Source organism: Chlorocebus sabaeus, chromosome 26 (genome assembly GCF_047675955.1).
Source record: "Chlorocebus sabaeus isolate Y175 chromosome 26, mChlSab1.0.hap1, whole genome shotgun sequence".
In the NCBI taxonomy this organism is placed as follows: Eukaryota; Metazoa; Chordata; class Mammalia; order Primates; family Cercopithecidae; genus Chlorocebus; species Chlorocebus sabaeus.
In genome coordinates this window covers 47,171,880-47,195,524 of record NC_132929.1, presented here as the reverse complement: position 1 = coordinate 47,195,524, position 23,645 = coordinate 47,171,880, and the positions used below count along the sequence as shown (strand labels likewise).

At 41.4% G+C, this 23,645-nt stretch overlaps 1 protein-coding gene across 1 annotated transcript in view; it reads right to left on the bottom strand.

Annotated features, from left to right (window-relative positions):
* THSD4 (thrombospondin type 1 domain containing 4) overlaps nt 1–23,645 on the bottom strand; it is a 664,019-nt gene that overhangs the window by 382,102 nt on the left and 258,272 nt on the right. The window lies entirely within an intron of this gene.

Sequence of the window (23,645 nt, the reverse complement as noted above, 5' to 3'; positions counted from 1 at the left end):
TTTCCAGATTGCAGGAGTCTATCAAGTGCCCAGGAAAATGGTGTCAGGACTGGGATTTGATCTTTCCCTACTTACAATAAATAAGTTATCCTGTTACTGTTTCATGGATACAAACAGAAGATAGAAGGTTTCTGAGTGAGAGATAAACAAGAGCAAGCAGTGTGAGCATTAGTATGTGTCAGTTTCCCTTGCCCCCAAGCCCCACAAGGGCAATGCATAAGGGCAGGGCCCATGGATACTGCATATACAGTGGCTTTGTATTGCAGCTGAAGAACACTGAAGTTGAGAGATCTATTGCTTTTATTGAAAGCAATAAGCAACTCTACTATTTGTCCTGAAAGGAGACTTATCTCATCCCTCAAGGTTGCTCACTGCAAATACAAGCCTGAGAAATAATCCGATTTTAGGGTGGTCAAGGCCTTGCATTCTTGGTATACTCCAAAGACTTGTAAGAGTACAAGAGACCCATGAAGAAGTGTCTCCCAATAAATAGATAAAAATAAACCCTCATGAAGGTCACATCACTTGAAATTTCAAGACACTGGGACAAAGAAAAGATAATAAAGCATCCTGAATAGAAACAAAATAGTATTGGATTTCTCAACAATAACTTTGATGGCTGAACAATAATTGAGTAATGCCTTATAATTTTTGAGGCACAGTCATTTCAAAATTAGCATTCCATATCTAGTCAAATTATTAATCCTTAGGAGAAAATAAAGCATTTCAGAAATGCAATTCTCACTCAATTTACCTGTCATGCACCCTTACAGGAGGATGTAGACTACCACAATAAAGGAGTAAAACAAGAAAGTAGAACGTGTGGGATCCAGGAGACAGAATATCTAAGCCAAAAAAAGAAGCAAAGAGAATGTTCAGGACTAGGAAGAAAGGAGTTCTCAACAAGACAGCTGTACACTAGGAAAAGACTAGAGCAGGTCAGAGAGTTCCAGGAGAGAATTCTTCAAGATGAAATGGGTAGAATACCCAATACATTTTGAGATATTGAGATTTTAAGATGTTGAGACATGAAGCTACTGAAAGATGATGTACACAATTTAGAAGAGCTTGGGTTGAATTAGCATGAAGTACATAGAAAAGAAGGCAAACTAAAAATCCAAAGGTATTATCAACAAAAGGAAGTCAGATTTCAGGAAACGAAATATAATCCCAGTATATGTAGTAGATGCTTCACTATGGTGCTAAGATAACCTACCCCTACCTGCCAATCCCAGTCAGTCACACCCCCCAGCAGTTAGGAGCTGGCTCATAGGTGTGAATTTCTGGAGCTTGCGCTATGCCTGAGGGAGCTGCCTCCCCCAAGGTTAAGCTCCTCCCCAGGGACAGCTCCACCTAATGACTGGTCCTCTGGTACAAAGGCCCACCCTGTCTCAATTGCTGGAAACTCTTCAGGGCTCTCCCTGCTCAGAGCTCCCTGTAGGACAAGTTGAGGCCTTGGTGTGACTGCATCACAGCCCAACCTTCCCTCTGTCCAATCCTGCCTCCCACATCCATCACAGGTGTTGTGCCCCAAGGAACACTGGGCACAAATCTCTGCTTTAGGATCAGTGCTCTGGAAATCTGACCTAAGGTAGTATATCACATGACTCCAGTGTGAAGTGCATGTACATAGTCATCATACTGTAAGCAATGGTTATTAATCTAAGCCAAATTACGACAATTATATTGAGAGGGTGTAGGATGGGGAGTGTGTATGCATGGTGAGGTCTAGGGAGAGGATAATGAAAGAGGACAAGATCTTCATTTTTTATGTTTTTTAAAAATTATTTTACTTTAAGTTCTAGGGTATATGTGCACAACGTGCAGGTTTGTTACATATGTATACATATGCTGTGTTGGTTTGCTGCACCCATTCATTCGTCATTTATATTAGGTATTCCTCCTAATGCTATCCCTCCCCCATCCCCCCACCCCACAACAGGCCCCGGTGTGTGATGTTCCCCACCCCGTGTCCATGTGTTCTCATTGTTCAATTCCCACCTATGGTGAGAACATGCGGTGTTTGGTTTTCTGCCCTTGTGACAGTTGCTCAGAATGATGGTTTCCAGCTTCATCCATGTCCCTACAAAGGACATGAACTCATCCTTTTTTATGGCTGCATAATATTCCATGGTGTATATGTGCCACATTTTCTTAATTCAGTCTCTCATTGATGGACATTTGGGTTGGTTCCAAGTCTTTGCTACTGTGAATGGCACTGCAATAAACATATGTGTGCATGTGTCTTTATAATAGCATGATTTACAATCCTTAGAGTACACACCCAGTAATGGGATCACTGGGTCAAATGGTACTTCTAGTTCTAGATCCTTGAGGAATTGTCACACTGTCTTCCACAATGGTTGAACTAGTTTACACTCCCACCAACAGCGTAAAGGCCTTCCTATTCCTCTACATCCTCTCCAGCACCTGTTGTTTCATGAAGATCTTCATTTTCAACAGAACAAATTTAAAATGTAAAAACCCAGAATTAGCCGGGCGCAGTGGCTCATGCCTGTAATCCCAGCACTTTGGGAGGCCGAGGTGGGCAGATCACGAGGTCAGGAGATGGAGACCATCCTGGCAAACATGGTGAAACCCTCTCTACTAAAAATACAAAAAACTAGCCGGGCAAGGTGGCAGGCACCTGTAGTCCCAGCTGCTCGGGAGGCTGAGGCAGGAGAATGGCGTGAACCTGGGAGGTGGAGCTTGCAGTGAGCAGAGATTGTACCACCGCACTCCAGCCTGGGCGACAGAGCAAGACTCTGTCTCCAAAACAAAAACAAAAACAAAAAACGAATTAACAATGTAAGTATTATTTAGAGATAAGGTAAAAATCAGAAGAACAGCTAAAATGGAAAGATTAGGGAAGGGGCAAACTTTTAGAACTATTTGACTCTATAAAACATATACACACATAACATGAAAAATCAATTTTTAAAAAATCTAGAAAATAACTCTAACAATTCAGGTTCTTAGAAACAAAATCCTTCTGTGCAGTTATTATTAATAGGAGGTCCCTCCCATCTCTATTCAAAATCAACAAAAAACTACAAAACTCCTTGCTGTCTTCTTAGGAATTTTTGCATAAGTGGAAGACACTTGCAAAAGGGAATGCTGTCTTCTAGGGAAGCAAAATGTTGCTAAAGTGTTGAGGTTTTGGATTTTAGGGAGCCTTGCTACTGCACAGGTTTGCATTTGCTCTCAGCAAGAAGGAGACTTTGGGAAGGAAGGGAGGGGCCAAAAAGTGGAAGGAAACAACGTTCAAGCTTTTCCCACAATTGCACATTCTCCCGCTCTCATTTAAGTGAGGAGAAAAACTGAGGTACAAAAAGAGGAGATTCCGTGCATAAACATGTGAAGCTGGCCGGGCGCGGTGGCTCAAGCCTGTAATCCCAGCACTTTGGGAGGCCGAGACGGGCGGATCACGAGGTCAGGAGATCGAGACCATCCTGGCTAACACAGTGAAACCCCGTCTCTACTAAAAAGTACAAAAAACTAGCCGGGCGAGGTGGCAGGCGCCTGTAGTCCCAGCTACTTGGGAGGCTGAGGCAGGAGAATGGCGTAAACCCGGGAGGCGGAGCTTGCGGTGAGCAGAGATCCGGCCACTGCACTCCAGCCTGGGTGACAGAGCCAGACTCCGTCTCAAAAAAAAAAAAAAAAAAAACATGTGAAGCTGTTCCTGGAGAATAGGTAACATCTGTGCTTAGCTGCAGATCCATTCAAACTTCACAAGGTCACTTCAAGTTGAGCACTGAAGCCCTCACTTCCCAGGCTCAAGTTCTTTTCTTTTCTTTTCTTTTTTTTTTTTTTTTTTTTTTGTGGAATATACGATATCCCTGTTCAAGCACTGTAGCCTAGTAAACGCAGCTCATAAAACTTGGAGGTGGCAGGGTGCTTACCCAACACATGCTGATGAGTGAAGTGTAAATGAATTAGAAACATGTGGATACAATGTCTTAAGTGTGTATGCAGGGGTTAAATAAAATAAGGTGCTTGCTCAAAGCAAAGCAATGGACCAGTTTGCAGCATTTGGTCTAGTAACTAATCCAGGAATAGCAGGAGCCACAGCAGCGCCAGGCTTCTCCTCCACTGACTGCATTATCTACGTATTATTGCTCCTGTTTATGGCAAAGTATCCTCCTGCCCTTGGATTCCAAACTCTGGACTAGACTCAGATGATTACTATTTAAAATGCTTTCTCCCAGACTGCATTTTCTGGGACAAAGTTATGGAAAATAAGATGAGAATGATTCTCAGAGCCCAGGCTCTTCTCTGGAATGAGAAAACTGTCCTGAAAAAGTCAGAAGAGAAGAGGGGTGAGACTAAGTCTTAGCTTTTCCTGTTCTGAAAAAGAAAACTGTTTTGAGTGCTTTCCATTATTAAAGGTTAAATGCAAAAACACACAGCTTATCAATTGCCTAATACCCCAAACCTTCCATCCCACACTTAGAATTGTTTTTTTTTTTTTTGAGACGGAGTCTCGCTCTGTTGCTCAGGCTGGAGTGCAGTGGCGCTATCTCAGTTCACTGCAAGCTCCCGTCTCCCGGGTTCACGTCATTCTCCCGCCTCAGTCTCCCGAATAGCTGGGACTATAGGCGCCCGCCACCTCGCCCGGCTAGTTTTTTGTATTTTTTTAGTAGAGACAGGGTTTCACCGTGTTAGCCAGGATGGTCTCGATCTTCTGACCTCGTGATCCGCCCACCTCAGCCTCCCGAAGTGCTTGGATTACAGGCTTGAGCCACCGTGCCCGGCCCCCACACTTGGAATTTAAACTTTAGAAGTTAATACTGAATGTCCTTTAAGGGGCATTTCTAAAGGCAATGTCCTTTAGAAACTTTAGAAGTGCCCTACTGAATCTTACTTTACTGACTGTTTTAATAGGCTTGGATATCTGGATTAGAAACAGTGAACAAAAATGTCTTTTTAAATTTTCATTTTATTTTTCTTTCTACAGCATTACTGAGGTGTCATCACACACAAAAACATCCCTTTTAAGCCCTGAAAAAAATTATTGGCTCAATTTTCCATCAATATGCTTCTTAGCACTGCTCATACTTAAACACAGTTCTAATTGTCCACAACACTCTGATTCAGAGGCTTTCAAATTTTAATGTACATCAGAATTACCTGGGGGTCTTTTGTTAAAACAAGGCTGATGGACATGGACCCCACTCCCTGGAGTTTCTGACGCAGTAGGTCTAGTGTGGAGCCCAAGCATGTTCATTTCTAACAAGTTCCCAGGTGATGCCAGTGCTGCTGATCCGGGAGCCACACCTGGAGAACCTCTGCTCTAACTGAAGCTTCTGAACTAGGATAGAGAAAGGAAACCTTGCTTGTAACCAGGCTACTAGCTGACACCCTGGGAATGCACTGTCATAACTAAAATACAAATTGATGTTTTGCTACTTAAATAAAAGGTTAGTTTTATACTTGAAAGCTAGACAGTGAAGACTGCAGCCATCAGGAGGCCTTGCAAGGGGGAAGTTTCCTTTTGAATTTTCAGGTATGGTCTGTCTATGCTGTACAGAAAACAGAGGGGACAGGAACTTCTCTTCCCTTTTTAGCTGCATTTGGATTTAGCAGGCATTTGGATGTAGCTGCCTAACTTAGTCCTAGCTTTTGTAAATTTTGTATGTCTAGGGTTTATTGAGCACCTAGTATATGTTAGACCCTTTATATAAATTAATTCAGCCAATCCTTGCCTACGGAGGACAAGGACCCTGAGGGTCAGGCAAGTTTAGTGACTTGGTTACAACCACATGGTTGGTAAGTGGTAGAGCTCAGCTGTAAACAGGTCCATGTGACTGAAATGTCATTGTTACCACTGCACCCCCCACCTCACTACTCCACTCTGGAACTCAAAGATACTCCAAACAGAGCTTCCCACTGCTGTGCTGTGCTGTGCTGCCAATGGGCTACAGCTGTGGCACCACTGGGGCCACAAAGTCACCTGCTGCAGGCCAAATTACCTACCTACCCCCACCCTACTTGGATCTCATGGGGGCCTGGGGACTTTCTGCTTCCCTTAGGGTAGCCAGTTAAATAAAGGAAGCCTCCCTCCTACGGCCCAGAAAGTTGCCCCTGTTTCTGTTCTGGATTTCTAACACCATGCCCCTGCCTCCTACGCAACCCCCTGGTCTACTCCCATCAGCTGCAAGAAACCTGTGCAGAACTGCATGGGTCTGCCCTGGTGCTGGACATGGGAGATGGCTGTCAACCTCTCCTTCTGTTCCCTCTTTCTGCACCCCCTGGCTGCCAGCTTTCAATCTTCTGCTGGGTTGCCAATCACTAATGCACATTTCTAGAGCACAATCCAATTTTCTCAAGGACAAGGATGCATCTCTGTCAATGGCAACAAGCATTCTAGAAAACTCTTTCAATCCCTGTTATTGGCTCTACCACCAAGCTATATCATTCATTCACTGTGAGTTCTCCTTCTCCCTTTCACTTCTTCTGCCAAATCCCAGCCCAGGCCTTCATCAGCGTGTGTTAGAGGCTACACATTCTCCTAGCTGGTCTCCCTGACTCCAAGCTCACTGCCCTCTTCCCCATTTGTCTGGCTCAAGCTATATTATCCCCAAACCTTCCTTCTTCAGGTCACCCTCCCTTCAAGAACTTGTTGTAGCTTTATACTCCTCCTTTCCCACCACTCCTAAAGAACCACTCTCCCACCATCACCTCTTCTCCAAATGCCCCATGCTCCTTCTCCACCACCATGGTTTTGTACACACTGTTCCGCAGGCTGGCGTGTCCCACATTCTATTCTCTCCCTAAATAAATTCTACCTGACCTTGCAGATGTGACTCCTGGAATCTTCCTCTATCATAGCCACTCCTATTAATCTTGCTATCTCTGCACTACATGGACCATCACAGCTGGAAAGACCCCAACCAATCCTTTCATTCTACACAGTAGAAAACTGACACCCAGAAAAGTGAAAATACTTGTGTAGAGTCATACTGTTTGTCAGTGACCTCACCACACTTAAAATATTGCATAGAGATTTCCTAAACTGATTATAATGACACCCAACCTGGCTAGAGTGCTTGCATTGTACCAAGTACTGTGTGAGACACTGCATATGTATTAGTTCATGTCACTCTTAGAGAAGTAGATACTATTACTATCCCATTTTACAGATGAAGAACCTTTGGCTTAGAGAGGTTAAGTAACTTGCTAAAACCCACACTGCTAGAAAGTGGTGGAGCCAGCAGGATTCAAATTCAGATTTGACTTAGAATTCTACCCTCAGTGCCCGATTAAACTCTTCTTTCCTCTGAGTACATATTCTCCCTCTAAGCAGATGCTCACCCTCTCAAGGTCAAGAACAGTGCCTGGCATGGTGCCATGTATGAAGCAATGCTCGTTCATTCACCAGATGTTTATTGAGCACCTGTTGTATGCCAGGCACTGTGCCAGGATCTAGAAATAAGCAAATTACTAAGACAGAGTCCCTGCCCTCATGGGACAATCGACATTTATTCATTCATGGATTTGTTTACTCAGCAAATACATACTGAGGATCTTATTCCAGATACTATAGTAAGTACCAAAGAAATAATTTTAAAAGGAGACCAGGTCCTTGACCTCCTGTAACTACAATTTTATGGGGAAGACAGGTATGAATTAACTAGTCACACAAATAAGTGTGAAATTATAGCTGTGAAACAGGAGTAGAAGTTTACTATGTGAAGGGGAGTGGAGGAAGGAGGAGCATTCCAGGCAGAGATATATCCAAAGGCCAGGAGCACGAAGCACACAAGATGCTGGGAAACATTCCTCATGGCTGCAGTAGAAAGCACAAGCTGATACCTGGTGAGGCTGCAGAGGTAAACCAGCAGCCCAGGTCATGCAAGACCATTGTTCTCTTAGAAACAATGAGCAAACTTGTCTAAAGTCCTGGGAAGTGCTACAGCTTGCATCCTGCACACTTAAAACCCAAACAGGGAACAGCAGTAGCTTCTCACTCGTAGAAACTTCCTAGACACATAGTTTCATGGGATTTGGCTAAGCCAACCTTGTCCAAGTTATCTAACCTTTTTCTGAAATGTTTCCTATTTCTCTCATGTCAGATTAAATCTAAAGCTGGAAAAAGTGACTGAGAACAAATGCCATTATGAAAAGGCACCATGCCGTTCAAAAGTCTTCACGCTGTGTGACACGTTGTGTTACATCTTAAAATGTTATATTTAATAAAAAGTAAGTTGGAAAGGGGTTCTGCCAGTAGAAAGTCAGTCTGGCCAACTGTCAGGAAAGCGGCTTGAGAGCTGCAGCAGAAGCGGGAGGTCATGGCCAGTGTTTTGTGGCTTGGGAAAATGTCTAACTATCTGAGAGGATATATGTGTTAAAACACAGAATAGATATGTATCCTTCAGCAAAACGATGTGGCTGGGGTTTCTCCTGTCAAGAACTGAGGCTGCTGAGAGCTGTGAGAAGGATGTCAGGGAAGGGAACTCCAGTACAAACTGCCACATAAAGGTCTTAGAAACTAGACAAAGTCAGAGGCAGAGGAAGTGGTAGCACTTCTGCAGGCAATACTTCCCATCCCCTGCTATTACCATCTCAGGAAATAGGTATATGTATAGGTATGTGTGTGTGCATATATATGTATGTACATGTTTTATGTGTGTACATGCATATTTGTATATTATGTATGCATGTGTATATATGGTGTAGATGTGTGGGCATATCAGAGTATGTGTGTATTTACAGGGCATATGTGTATGTGTGTTTACATATATACATATGTCTACATGTGTGTATACATGTGTACATGTATATGTAGATACGTGTGTGCACATCCACACATTTCATTCAGAGTCTATTGGTACCAGGCCAAAGCACTCAACAGTGATAGGAGCATGCGGGTTCATCAGGTGGAAAAGCTTGGCACTTGAACGCGTGGGTCCACTCAGCGAATCCCGACACCTGAACAACAGGCCGTGCGCTCAACAAAGTCTGTGTCTGTCTCTGTGTGTGTGTGTGTGTGTGTGTGTGTCTCTCTCTCTCTCTCTCTCTCTCTCTCTCTCTTCAAAACACTGAGAAGCAGACTTGGGAGACACTGGAAAAAGAAGGTTTTAGCAGGAAGAGAGTTTTGATGGCTTCAGGAAAAGAATGTTCTGGTATGACATCATCCAGGAATTCAGGGAAAACTCCAAGGAACCCCAGCTCCCATCATCTTTTTTTTGGGAGTTGGGGGACAGGTCTCACTCTGTGGCCCAAGCTGAAGTGCAGTGGCGTGATCTCAGTTGACTGGCAGCCTCTGCCTCCTGGGTTCAAGTGATTCTCCTGCCTCAGCCTCCTGAGTAGCTCGGATTATAGGCATGCACCATCATGCCCAGCTAATTTTGTACGTTTTGTAGAGATGGGGTGTCACTATGTTGCCCAGGCTGGTCTCGAACTCCTAAGTTCAGGCAATCTGACCACCTTGGCTTCCCAAAGTGCTGAGATAACAGGTGTGAGCCACAGCACCCGGCCAGTCTCAACTTTTGACTGCAGAACCAGTGAGTGAGAATTGTCTGTGCCTCTGCCCAGTCCTTGTGAGCTTCTGTGCTTAGCACAGGCTTTGCACTTGGGGGGCAGCAGAGCTCAGTGGGGACTTTTAGACTGGATGTTCTCTGTCACCTTCACAGCATGTCCCTTAACAGCCTTCCAGAGGGCTCTTGGTCACAGAGCTTCCCATTTGGGGTTTAATGAAACCCACTAACAAGTGACTTTCAACGTGTTTCATCATGCTACGCCTCTCCTCACAGCCACCTGGTCCTTCACCATCCTCAGAATAACCGCATCCAACCCCTAAGGCAGATTTCAAGGCCATTGCCCTCTTCAACTGGGTCTGTAACTAACTACTCAATTGTTCTCCCCATTGTTACAGAAACATAGCACAGGCATTCCCATGTCAGTGGCTCTGTTTCTTCTATTCCCCTGTCCAGAATATACTTGGTTCTCCAATCTGCCTTCACAAATCCCACCTTCAGCATTGAGCTCCAGACCTATGACTCCTGGGAAGCCTTTCATGCTGACATCTGTTCAGAAATATCTGTCTAGTGCTGAGTAGAAGCAGATGGAGATGTCAGAGGGACTGACATTAAAATACACAAAAATGCAAGTAACTGTATAAACACCAAATTGTGGCAAGTGCTGTGATGGCAAAGTCTCCCACGGTATATACAATAGAGAAACTACTTAGTCCAGGGTATCAAGAAAGGTTTTACTGAGGAAGCGACTTCTGAACTGAAATCTGAAGGATGAGTAGGAGTTAGCTCTGTGAAGGAGGAATGGGGAGGAAGGCATCCCAAGCAGTAGCACCAGCCTATGCACAGGCTCTGCGGCAGGAGGAGGAGTGAAAAGAAGGCCAATCAGGTACCATGGCTCACGCCTGTAATCCCAGCACTTTGGGAGGCCGAGGCGGGTGGATCACTAAGTCAAGAGATCTAGACCATTCCGGCTAACACGGTAAAACTCCATCTCTACTAAAAATACAAAAATTAGCCAGGCATGGTGGCATACGCCTGTAGTCCCAGCTACTCAGGAGGCTGGGGCAGGAGAATCGCTTGAACCCAGGAGGTGGAGGTGGCAGTGAGCTGAGATTGCGGCACTGCACTCCAGCCTGAGCAACAGAGTAAAACTCCATCTCAAAAAAAAAAACAAAAAACAAAAAACAAACAAACAAAAAAAGACAAATGTGGCTGGACAACAAAGTGTATGACAACTCAGAGGGGAAGTTCACCTTTAAGTGTCTAGTTTGCGCCATCTCTCTGGATTAGGGCTGCCAAATAAATACAGGATGCTCAGTTAAATATTTCAGATATGCAGCACACACTGGATGGGACATACTTATATGATATACAGTTTAAAAAAATTGTGTATCTGATATTCACATTTAACTGGGCATCCTGTATTATTTACAAGCAATCATACTCTGGATACAACCAAATAACGCATTTTTCTATGTAACTCAATTATATTCTTAAATACAATGGGTCTTAATTTTTATCTGATTTGATATCATTCCATCTTAGTGATTGCCTCAATCGGAGAACCTTGGAGCAGGAAGACTCCTTATAGAAATCCGCTAGTCTGACCTTCTCACTTCACAGATGCGAATAGGAGGCTCAGGAAGGCCCTGGAGCTGCTCAAGGTCACAGATAGAGACTCCTCTGGGGCTTCTTTCATGCCTCCCTGCTGTGCCTAGGACAGTGCTGAGCACACTATAAAACAGCTTAATCAATTGTTCAATAGAATTAACAATCTCATTTACATGCCTCTGTACAGAGGGGGATGAATAGATACAATCCCAGACACCCAGGAGCTTTCAAAACAAAATAAATGGCAAGTCAGACAGAGTAGGAGCCATCTGCACATGCACAAACACAGGGACAGACACAAAGGACACGGGGTAAGGGGCTGATTCCACCAACCAGACTCCAGCCTTTTCCCTGAGATTCTACAAGAGCCTGGGAACCAAGGCTCACCTCCCTCCCTGGTGGCGTGGTGAGTTTATTCCTGCATGAAGGCTCATTGGATTTACATGGCAAGTATGGAAAGTGATCATTTTTACCAAAAGATGGAAACTGTGACCCTGAAGGGACTCGCCAGCCTCATTCATTCATCCCATTCAGGCCGCAGTTATTTGCTGAGAGACTATTTCAGGCCCTCTCTGTAGGCAGAACACGTTCCATCCAAATATGCACAACCACCAAGAGAAAAAGGCAGGGGCGGGCCCCTCCGCCACTATTTACCAAACGAATGCAGCCCTCCACATTCAACTGGAACTGAATGTAGGGGGCATAATCCCCCTGAGTAAGCTTGGCTTTCATTCCTCCCCAGGACTTTAAAAGACGTCAATCCATCCCAATCACAATCAAATGCAAGCATTTCACTTCCCCAAAGACAAACAAGGATTTGGACAAATGAGAAACGGAGGTTCCCTTGTGGCTGCATGAAAAGCAAATTCAGTAGCCCGGGCTCCCTCTCAAAGGAAGCACCGGGAAGGATGTGCTTGTCGTGGCCACACAAAGCGTGGCATGAGCTCATCCTGCCAGAACCTAATTGAAACCTCAGGCTGAAACAGTATTTGGTGGTATTTGAGGGAAAAGGATGGGAAAAGACAAAAAGGAAAAACAAATGATGTGTACAGAAGACACATGAAAAGCAGCCCGCTTCTTGAATGTGGGACAATTTGGATGGTGGCCATTGAGTTAAATGAGGTGTAGCCTTCCTCTCAAGCTCTCTGACACCCAAAGATGTTCTGCAGAACTAGCTGCTGCAGCATTATGGTTCCATAGCCAAGGCCCTTAGGGTTCATTAGAACCTTCAAAATGTAATTATATTCAAAGAAATGTGGCAGGAAGGATTCTGGTTAGGCCTTTAGGAAAACTACCTGGCACACTGGAGAATCTACTGAAAGGCATACAAGTAAAAGAGGATGATCTCTGCATAGTCCTTACCTGGGTTTGAATCTGAGTTCTTCCACTTAATAAGCTTGTGTCACTGGACAAAGTAAGTCTATGAACTTTGCTTTTCTTATCTGTCAAAATTGGTATGACAAGGCTTATCTTAAAGATTTGTCTGTAAATCAAATAAGAGAATGCATGTAAAAGCACAGGCACTCAAAAGTTAACTTCTTCTCTTCTCCCATGAAACTAGATGCCTAGGGAAGTAGGGAAGTGTCTGCATTTGGAAGCTTTATAAGAATTGCAGACATGGAAATATCGACAGTTATCAATATGTGGCAACCACTGGCAGAAAAGTTGGGGTGGGCAGTAGTCCCCAGTGGTTTCAAGGCTTCATTCGAATATTCTCTTGCTCTTAAGTAGTAAATTGATGTTCAGCTGTCGTCAGAGCCCTTCTGAGCTGCCTGTTCTTTTAATTTTCTCTGATAATTATCATAGAAACACGGCCAAGTTAAAATATCCCTGGAAGAGGAGTAGGGAGATGGGCTCCACGACTTTTTGGCTGCATTTCAGGACTCCAGCTGCTCGGTAGCCAAATTTAGAAATGCTGTTGAGGGTCTCATTATTCTATTTTCCTCCTCTGTATGGTTCTTGCAAACATCCACCTGCAAGTTTCATTTTGTTATTGGATCTGGATAGAGACCTAGTTTTAATCTTCCTTCTTGTGAAAGTCTCCTGTGTTCTGAGAGGCCATCATCTCCTGCAGTTCAATCATCGACCACTGATAAACACAAGGTCTTAATGAAGAACTCACTATTCTTTTCCCTCAGTGGAAGTTCCCACTAACAAGCATACTCAGATTCAATGGAAAGCGTGTGACTACAGACTCAGATACCTGGAATGAACCCTGGTCGCCCGCCCTTCTCCTGACACTGAACATAACCATAGCCAGGAAACCTGTGTGATACTGGCTTTTTCCCTAGACTCAGTTCCCTAACTTCACCTTAAATATGTAGCAAAAGCTTGATGCTCTACTTTCTCTTGGATATATTTAGCCAACCAGTCTGGGTGCAGTGGCTTACACCTACAATCTTAGTCCTTTGGGAGGCCCAGTGCAGGAGGATCGCTTGAGGCTTGCAGCTCAAGGCCAGCCTGGACAACATTGCAAGACCCTGTCTCTATGAAAATAATTTAAAAATTAGCCAGCGTGGTGGCTTATGCCTGTAGTCTCATCTACTCAAGGGAGGATCCACTGAGCATCAGGAGCTCAAGGGTGCAGTGAGCTATGATCACGTCACTGCACTCCAGCCTGGGTGACTGAACAAGGCCCTCTCTGTACAAAAAAAAAAAAAAGATTTAGCCAATCATAATTACCTAAAAATTGAGGGGCCCAGAAAAAGAGAAAAATGATCTTTGAATGCCCAATATATTTGAGATGAAAGGATGTGATTTTTTCGGACAGTAATCCGTTATTCCTATTCCCCTTCCAACTGTACTTTGTAGGTCAGGATTCAAGGAAAATTGCCAGGTAACTCAATATGGTAAACTACTCCTCAGGGCAGAGCTCTGACAAATGCAGACACAAGTTTAGATCAAGGACACTTGAGGTCTGTTACTGTGGGTTCAGAGGGCTAGATGTCAAAGGAGGGCTATATGACAAAGTAGACATAGGGAGATACATGATCCAAAATTGGATTTAGCCTCTGTAGACTTATGTTAAGGAAAGTCAAACTTGCCACAGCTTATCTATGCAATCCTGAATCTTCCAATACTTTTACCCTTTAAGTCCTCTCTATTTCCTTCCTGGTTTCCTTGTCCAGCTAAAGTCATATGGACAGTTCACCAAAAACAGATAATGCCATGAAACTCAAATTAGAGAACACAAACAGAGAGAAAGTGTAATATAAGCTCTCTTAAGCCCTTGGCCTAGATTTCACTGGGTTCATCCTGTTTGGTTTTTGATAGTAGGTATATAAAGACCAATGTGAGCATTTCCTGATTTGTATCTATTTATCTGAAAATTCAGGGATTGCCCAAGATATGCTGCTCATTCTGATTTATTATTTCACCCTCAAAAATGGAACCTGTAATCCCAGCATTTTGGGAGGCTAAGGCAGGCGGATCACAAGGTCAGGAGTTCAAGACCAGCCTGGCCAATATGGTGAAATGCTGTCTCTACTAAAAATACAAAAATTAGCCGGCCGTGGTGACGGGTGCCTGTAGTACCAGGTAGTCCCAGCTACTCAGGAGGCTGAGGCAGAAGAATCACTTGAACCCAGGAGGTGGAGGTTGCAGTGAGCCAAGATTGTGCCACGGTACTCCAGTCTGGGTGACAGAGTGAGACTGCATCTCAAAAAAAAAAAAAAAAAAAAGGAACCAATACCTCACACTCATTAAGATAACTACTATTAAAAAATACCCAGAAAATAGCAAGTGTTGACAAGGATGTGGATAAAATTGGAACCCTTATATACTGTTGATGGGAATGTAAAATAGTATAGCCATGTGGAAAGCACTGTGACAGTTTCTCAAAAATTAAAAAATAGAATTACCATATGATTCAACAATTCCACTACTTGGTATATACCTCAAAGAACTGGAAATAAAGTCTCGAAGAGATATGTGTATGTTCCTATTCACAGCAACATCATTCACAGTAACCAAAAGGTAGAAGCAACCAAGTGTCCATCAACGGATGAGTGGGTAAACAAAATGTGATATTAACATACAGTAGAATATCATTCAGCCTTAAAAGAAAAAGAGGAAATTCTGACATGTGCTACAACATGGATGAACCTTGAGGTGATTATGCTAAATGAAATAAGCCAGTCACACAATGACAAAAAAGATATGATTCTGCTTCTCTGAGGTACCTAGAGTAGTCACATTCAGAGACAGGAAGTAGAATAATAGTTGCCAGGGGCTGAAGGGAGAGGGAAATGGGGAGTTTCGGTATAATGGGTATGGAGTTTTAGTTTTGGAAAATGAAAAGAATGCTAGAGATTTGTTGCACAATAATGTGAATGTACTTAACACTACTGTACACTTAAAAATTGTTAAGATGGTGTATTAATCCATTTTCACACTGCTGATTAAGACTGGGTAATTTATAAAGGATATGGGGTTTAACGGACTCACAATTTCATGCGGCTGGGGAGGCCTAGCAATCATGGTGGAAGGTGAAAGGCATGTCTTACATGGCAGCAGGCAAGAGAGAATGAGAACCCAGCAAAAGGGGTTTCCCCTTATAAAACCATCAGATCTCATGAGACTTATTCACTACCATGAGAACAGTATGGGGAAACCACCCCCATGATTCAATTATCTCCACCAGGTCACTCCTACAACATGTGGGAATTATGGGAGCTACAATTCAAGATGAGATTTGGGTGGCAACACAGCCAAACCATATTGGATGGTAAGTTTTATGTTACATATATATATATTTTTTATATTATCACAATTTTTTAAAAAAAGGAACCAATATGCCAGAGTCGATACAAACATCCAAAGCCTGCTCCCTCCCTACACACACACTCCAAAGAATCAAATCAATATTCGAATGAAACAAGTAGGTAAAATTGGTGAGCAAATTACAGTAGCTGAGATGATCTACCAGACCACTCTGTCCCATAAGGATTTGCTTTCTTGTCTTTATTCTTCCCCGCTTCATCTAAAGCTGAGCATACAGGAAGAGCTGAACAACAGAAAACCTTTCAGTAAGGAACACATTCTGGTAGATGGAAAAATCAGCCGTCCTTTGGAAATGAAGATGACATTACTGACCCAAAACCAATAAAGCCTGCGTGAAAGTTGCTGTGTTCCCCATTATCAAGGATACATTTCCATCACTTCACCCACATTCTCCTACTATAAAGTACATGGCACCTAGTGGGTACTCCATATAGGTTTGGTGAGCAAATTAATGAATCACCTACAGGCTAAAGGGAACAAACCAAGCAGCTATGCAGCAGTAATTTAAGAAGCCCTCAAGAGTGTTAAAAATGCAAACTGATTGCCTCTTTCTGGATGAATTCAAGGAATGATTTATGTGAAAGAAGGTAAAGTAAGTTCTTGTTAAAGTCTCAGGTTTTACTGAGAAAGTGTGATATCCTGAGTGTAGTTTTGATTTGTCTTCTGTGTATGTGTGTAAACCACAAAAGCAGTTAACTGTTGATGGCCAAAGAACAAATGCCTCTGTCTCTCTTAGGAGAGATTAAATAGCTCTGGGTTGAGGAGGGGAAAAAAGATCAAAAGAAGATCCAGACATCCCTGGCTGGCAGGCAGCAAGAGGTCCCCTGGCCAAGGGAGGGTAACCTTTGCGTGAACCTAGAGCAATCTGGAAGAGGTGTTCTGGACTGAGAAAAAAATCTTTAAGATGCTTTTCCTAAGCTATGCTGACCGGGATTCTGAGCTACATGCCTGAGATTCCCTGACCAGACCATAATATTTACTTCTAAGCCTTTGTTGCATATACTGACAATCAACAAGAAAGATTTCTCTTTTTTTTAAGGATAGCACATAAAGCAAGTTTGGGATGAAAGTTTTATCTTCATATGACTGGTACAGCTTTTGGGAAAGTAAGACAGATATCAGGCAACATAATTCATACCCACCGACCCATTCATCCCCCTCCTGGAATTTATTCTAAGGCTAAAATCTAAAACAGCGTAGTTCCTTTTTTCCTGAAAATGCATTTGAATGAATTTTGAGTTATTTTGTTTATACATATTAGGAAAAAGACTCTGGGGAAGAAAAACAAGTTACAAAAAATGATACCCTTTAAATCTCAAGGCACGTTGTCTACAGGGTATCCCCGTGTAATCCCCGATTCTTGGGTACCATTTGGTTCGGACAGAAGCACCAAACCACAGCATCCTGAGCAGATAATGTAAATGTTTCCTTAACACCTGAGATCACCCAGACAACAATGTCAGTCAAAAAGATTTATAGTCCCTCAACCTGGTTTTTTTTTTTTTTTTTTTTTTTTAAATGTTAATGAGTGAGGCCTAACAGCTAGTTTCCAGTGCACAGCTATTCATTCTTCAAACGTGATAAAAGCATCCGGCCCGAGTCCTCAGAAGCCTAAAACAAAACGCAAGCAAACTGTGAAAATAACTTGACCCTATGCCCACGGGCTGCAAAGGAATCTCTAGAGACCAGAAAAGAAAAAGACAACACGAACCAAAACAAAAAAATCCTGAAACCTTGACTCCTAAAGTAGCAAGTAGTGTAATGCAAATACATGTTGATTACAAGGCGAACAGAATCCTTTTCTGTTCTGTTTCCAAACACAAAACTTAGAAAACAAATGATTTTTGCCAAATTCTTCTAAAACAAGGAAACAACTGGCGAATGTTTTCATCATTTAAAAAGCTAACCCTCTGAATTAGGAACTCAGGTAACACTTAAAGTTTCTTTTAAAAAGTGTTATTTACTTAAAGCTCAGGAGTCTACATATTTTAGGGGTCTTCTCTTTGTCTCACTCCTAAGAAACAAACCATCATGTTTCAGAAAGTGAAGCTGGGGCCACCTGTCAAACTTCTCTTTCACGTGGTAACATCTCCATCTGCTGGAAATTTAAATGTCTGCATTAAAGGAAGATAATGTTAGTTTTATTTTTCTATAAATCTATGTCTAACTCACATTTCCATTTTCTCTTACATGTGTCAGTATTTTATTGAAAATATATGCCCCCTTTTCCTTTTCTCTGAGGTTCCCAGTGGTCTTTATCGCTACCGTATTTGCAGCCCCTCCCCTAACCCTCTCTTGGCCTCCTCCACATGGTTTGGGCAGGTCTTCATCAGTCTTTCTTTACAATTGTACATCCTTAGGTTAGTCCTGGAACCCTTGGCTGACTCTGGAAATTGCTTACCTGTCCTCCTTGGGTAGCATTCCTTTGAACTATGATCTTGGTGGCTCACAATATGAGCTTCTTTATTTGGCTGGCAAACCGTTAAATAGCTGCCTGTTTTGTCTTTGATTTTTAATGGAAGTCAACCCGTCAACATTTGGACAGCAGGGATAAGGCTATTTGTCACTCTCTGATTTCTGGTGTTGCTTTTCTGTACGTTGGCATTTATTCAATCTTCACTAAGCACCTACTCAGTAAACAGTCCCAGGAAATACTGTGCCTATGGGACAGAGGATATGATTTCTTCTCTGGCATTTCTGTTACTTCGCTGGTTTTCCTCATTTTTCCTTAGAGTTCTGTCTCCATTCTGCCATTGCTTTCTTTAAACTAGCGCACAATTCTACTGATAAATTGTTGTTTCCTCATGTTAAACTTACAGTAGGAACATCAGCAGCTTTCTGGACCCCCATCTCTTGATCTGTACAGGAAGGAGGTTGAGATGATCTCTTAAGTTCATCCTATTTATGAAGGTGTTAAATTAAACTTGACTTGAGAAAGTCTCCATATTTGTATACTCAAGCCCTTATGTAACCACAACCTAACTCTGTAAACAAACCATAAACCTAATTTAGGAATTTGGCTTTGTAACAGATAACTGAGTCTCAGCCAATCAGGGCAGCCAACTTTCAGTCAATCACAGGTGGCCACATATTCAAACGAGATTCAAATAAAGCAAACTCCAAGCTCTAAGTGAGTCAGCTGTCTCTATACGTCACTTCTGTTTTCTGTACAACCCTTCCCTTTTTGTGTCCATAAACGTCCAGTCACGTGGCAGCTCCAGTCTTTCTGAAGCTGTTCTGCTTTCGAGGGCTACCCAATTCACCAACTGTTATTTGCTCAATTAAACTCTTATTTGTCTAACGTTTTTCTTTTAAGAGAATAGTGTCACAAGTGGGACTCAAAGTCAGACTCCAACGACTCCCAGGAACACCAGGCAACCAGGTGAGGTATCCGTGGAGCCCAGTGTGCTCACTGCTCTCTTGTTTGTAACTGGAGGTCATGGGTTAGTTTTTCTCTCGAGTTCTGAACTCCATAGAGTTGTGTCTATAGCACTCCTAGTTTATATGAGCAGTTTTTTTTTTAAACTGAATTGGGTTCAGAAGTCACGAAAGCAACTGGACTGGATCCAGGATTGGACTGGATCCAATAATTAACTGGATTGGATCCAGCTAGAGGCCTCAGATGTCTGACAGAATCAAACGGAAACTGGCAGTAAATGGCAATTACTGCAGGGGATGCAAACTCCAGCTTTCAGAAATTTGCAGGGATTTTGTGTCCTATCCTCATCATTTCTTTTTCTTGCATTTAGGTAAAGAAAAATCACTGGCTAAGTTGGTTAAGGAGATCTGACGGCCAAGGCCAACATTCAACGTAAAAATGGGATCCTTAACTTTGGAAGGATTGAGTACTCCACTTTCTTGTCATGTCTACTTTTACATGTATTAGTATTAGGCCCTGAAAGGCAAAGTCTTACTAAAGATAATTTAAATTTACAGTGCCATTATGTGGATGGTTCCAAATGAACAGCACTGCACTTTAAGAAGTGCATTTTAAAATGTGGGCTCCAGAACTACGCTCACCTGGGAAGCCTACTGATGTGCAAATGCTTCTAAGAAGGTTTCAAAAATTTTATTGCCTCTTTTAAAAGACTATTTACAAAAGGCAAAAAAAAACAAAAAAACAAAAAACAAAAAACAAAAAAAAACTGAAGCAACTAATTGAAAGAAAAACTGAATCTGCTAACCATTTGGCTTAGCTACTACCTCATCCAGAAGGCAGAAAGAAAGCTGGATAAAGTGTTTATAAGAGGTAGACCTTCAGATAAAAGAAGCCTTCATCTTTTTCAGTGCTATCCATGCTGAATCCAGGCACACAAAATAGTTTCTTTGCCCTGTTTGTTAATGAGCTCTGCCCTGAACTCAGTAATTTTAGCTAAGAAACAGAAGCTAAGTCGTGAAGACCACCTATTGAACTACATTGGGCTCCAAAATACAGTCATTCCTCAATATCCACAGGGGATTAGTTCAGGACTTCCTGCAGATATAAAATCTGCAGATGATCAAGTCTCCTATGTAAAATGGCATATTATATAAACCACGCACATCCTCTTGTATACTTTAAATCATTTCTACATTACTTATAATACCTAATACAATGTGAATGTTACGTAAATGATTGTTATCCTGTATTTTTATTTGTATGACTCTTTATGATTGTATTGTTATATTTTATACTGTTTTTTCTTCCTGAATGTTTTCGATCCATGGTTAGTGGAATCCATGAATGCGGAAGCAGATACAGAGGGCCGACTGTACACTTTTCTGGTATTTAGCTGGCTATTTTGAAAACCTTTTGTAAAAGAAATTTACATCTATTAAAAAAAATCTACATTTGTAAGGTTGTCAGCCTCTATACCAGGAACAGAGGAAGGACCCAGTCATTTGAAACTCTCAAAATGGAAAAGACACTGGTTTAAATCTTCATCACAATATATCCCAATATCACAGTGGACATTTTGCCTTAACTAGGCCTTAAAGTATGCCCTTCTTTCTTGATTTGGGCAAATGATGGTATTTAAGCCTGAAGTCTCAGCTACATGCCTTTGAGATATAAATGTTCTACCTAGCTTTGCTTAAGCCATCACTTTGGAAATGCAACTTAAGGGAAAAAAAATCATTAGACGGTTATGAAAAAAGAGGATAAGGCCGGGCACGGTGGTTCACCCCTATAATCCCAGCACTTTGGGAGGCTGAGGTGGGCAGATCACGAGGTCAAGAGATCGAGACCTTCCTGGCCAACATGCTGAAACCCCGTCTCTACAGAAAATACAAAAATTAACCAGGCGTGATGGCACTCACCTGTAGTCCCAGCTACTTGGGAGGCTGAGGCAGAATTGCTTGAGTCCGGGAGGCGGAGGTTGCAGTGAGCCGAGATCGTGCCACTGCACTCCAGCCTGCCAATAGAGTGAGACTCCGTCTCAAAAAAAAAGAAAGAAAAAGAAAAAAGAAAAAAGAGGATAAGTCAAACAGACTTCCGAGGTTAAAACAAAGGCCAAATCTACCAAATGCTGGACAGACGAGAGGGACCCTTGCTGGTCCCCCAAAATTACAAGGTCCAAAACCAGTTTGCTCTATTTACAGCAATTTGGAGAAATTGAAAAAGTAGGAATACAGAAATTACAATAAGCAACTTAAAAATTGCTTAGGGCAATAATCCAACAGGTTAATTAAAAAAAAAATGATGGGGGAAAGGGTCCCTTGACTCAACCCCAACCCCTTGTTAGGATGGGATAAACTTGTTTCAAAATTCATTGTTTCAAAATTATCTTCCAGTAACTTAATGTCTTAAAATCATGTTAAATTAAGTAATAGATACTTATTAAATGTCTAAGTAAGTTAAAATACTGGAACATTAATTGCTAGACATAGGTTTACAGTATATATACTTCCACATTTTTTTATACAGTATAGAGAAGCTAAATAAATTTGGGTCTATTAGGAAACATAAAAAATTGTGTGCGATGAGAAAATACATTTCTAAAAATTATAAAATTGTATCATCTCAGTTCAAAATTATTTATTCCATGAGAAATTAAGGTTAATAGTTTAAAATTCTAATTAATATGTGGTCATTAAAACTAGATATAATAAGGGAAACAGGGAAAGCAAGATGCGTTTTTGGTGAGAAAAGTTATAAGAAAAGCATGAGGATATGTTATATCTGAAAAGAGTAGTTTTGTCTAGTTTGGAAGTGGTTTCAGAAGGAATGAAGAAAGAAAAGAATGACTGGATAAAACTAAATGGATAAGAAGTTGTGGAAAGTTTGTGAAAGATGCATATTATAAAAGGAATTTTATATGTGATCAAGTTGGCTAAAATTAGAAGGAAATTATGTATAAGTTTTTCTAAAATTGAGTGTTAATATCAAAAGTACACTGATGCAAAACTAGCATTTGGTCCTCTCTGTTAAAAGAACAAGGTTTTCTTGGAATATTGGCTTCTGCTCTTAATAGGAAATTGTGAAAAGTTTTTCTTTACCTTTTAGGTATTTGGCCTAGAAAACAAAAATTCTATGTTTTACCAAAATAGTTTCCTGTCCTTCATGTTGTCCTTCTTAGGTCTTTGATTACCAAAGAAAACCAAGTCTTCTCTATTAAAAGTTAAGATGTTTCCTACAACTATGTAACCTTCTGTATTTGTCCCTAAAATATCTTACTGTCATCTTGATTAAATACGTAACCAAGGTCATATTTAAGTGTTTTAAGCTTTTTGACATTTTTGACAAACTTCCCAAAATCAAATCTAAATTAATTCTTTTTGATCTTGAATTAACTTTGTGACTTCTCAGTAGGGCCGCTGGAAAATCAAGGATGTATCTCTCACCTTTTAAAAAAAGAGACATTAAACTGAGTAGACTTATTTGATATGTTAACTACATGGGAAGCACTGTCAAATAAGAAATAATGTTTAACATTTAAATTACTTTTATGGATATGATATTAATATGAGTGTTCCATAAAATGTATGGGATTAATAAAAATCTAATATAGCAGCAGTAATAATTTTGGTTATGTTAAAATGTTCTATGCCACAGAAATCACCAAGTTTTCTTTTCAATTGCTGGTTATAATGAACTCTCATTAGATTTTTAACATGGACATGTTAAGTCTTTTGTCATCCACAGTTAAGTATTCATAATCCAAAAGTGCTTTGTGTCCAAGGAGGTTCATGGAAAGGACGGAAAGGACTCTGACAAGTACAGGTTTCTGATAACCTTAAGATAATTCCACTGGAATGGTAATAATTCCCAGAATGCTTAGGAAGAAACTGACTGTCTTTATAAAACTGCTAGCCCAACATCAAGCAGAGCAAAACTTAATTAAATATTAACACCAAGGAAATGTTTTGGCAGGTTTTTATGTTAAGTCAGCCAATACTAAAATTATTAAGATATGCAATTTGAATGACCTCTATAAGATTCATCCAAATCAAATTACCTATGACAATCTATTTAATAAATGGTACTGAGAACCTAAACTGGAAAAACAAAATTGATATTTAAAAAGATGCAAATTCAGTGTTAAGCGTGGACTCATGGAGGCCCTGGGGTCTTTCCTGAGTCCTTAAAGTTTCCATTATTACAAGTTCTGCACTCTGTAACTCATCAAGCAGTAGGCAAAATGATATAAACTATGAAAAATATTAGTGTGGTGACTATTCTAAGCTTGCTAAAATGGTCTATAACCAATGTTTGGCTTGTCAAGTCCTTAATCCTAGGAAGACAATCAAAACTTTAGGTGGTGCATTTTCACTATCTGATGGGTCATTTGAACA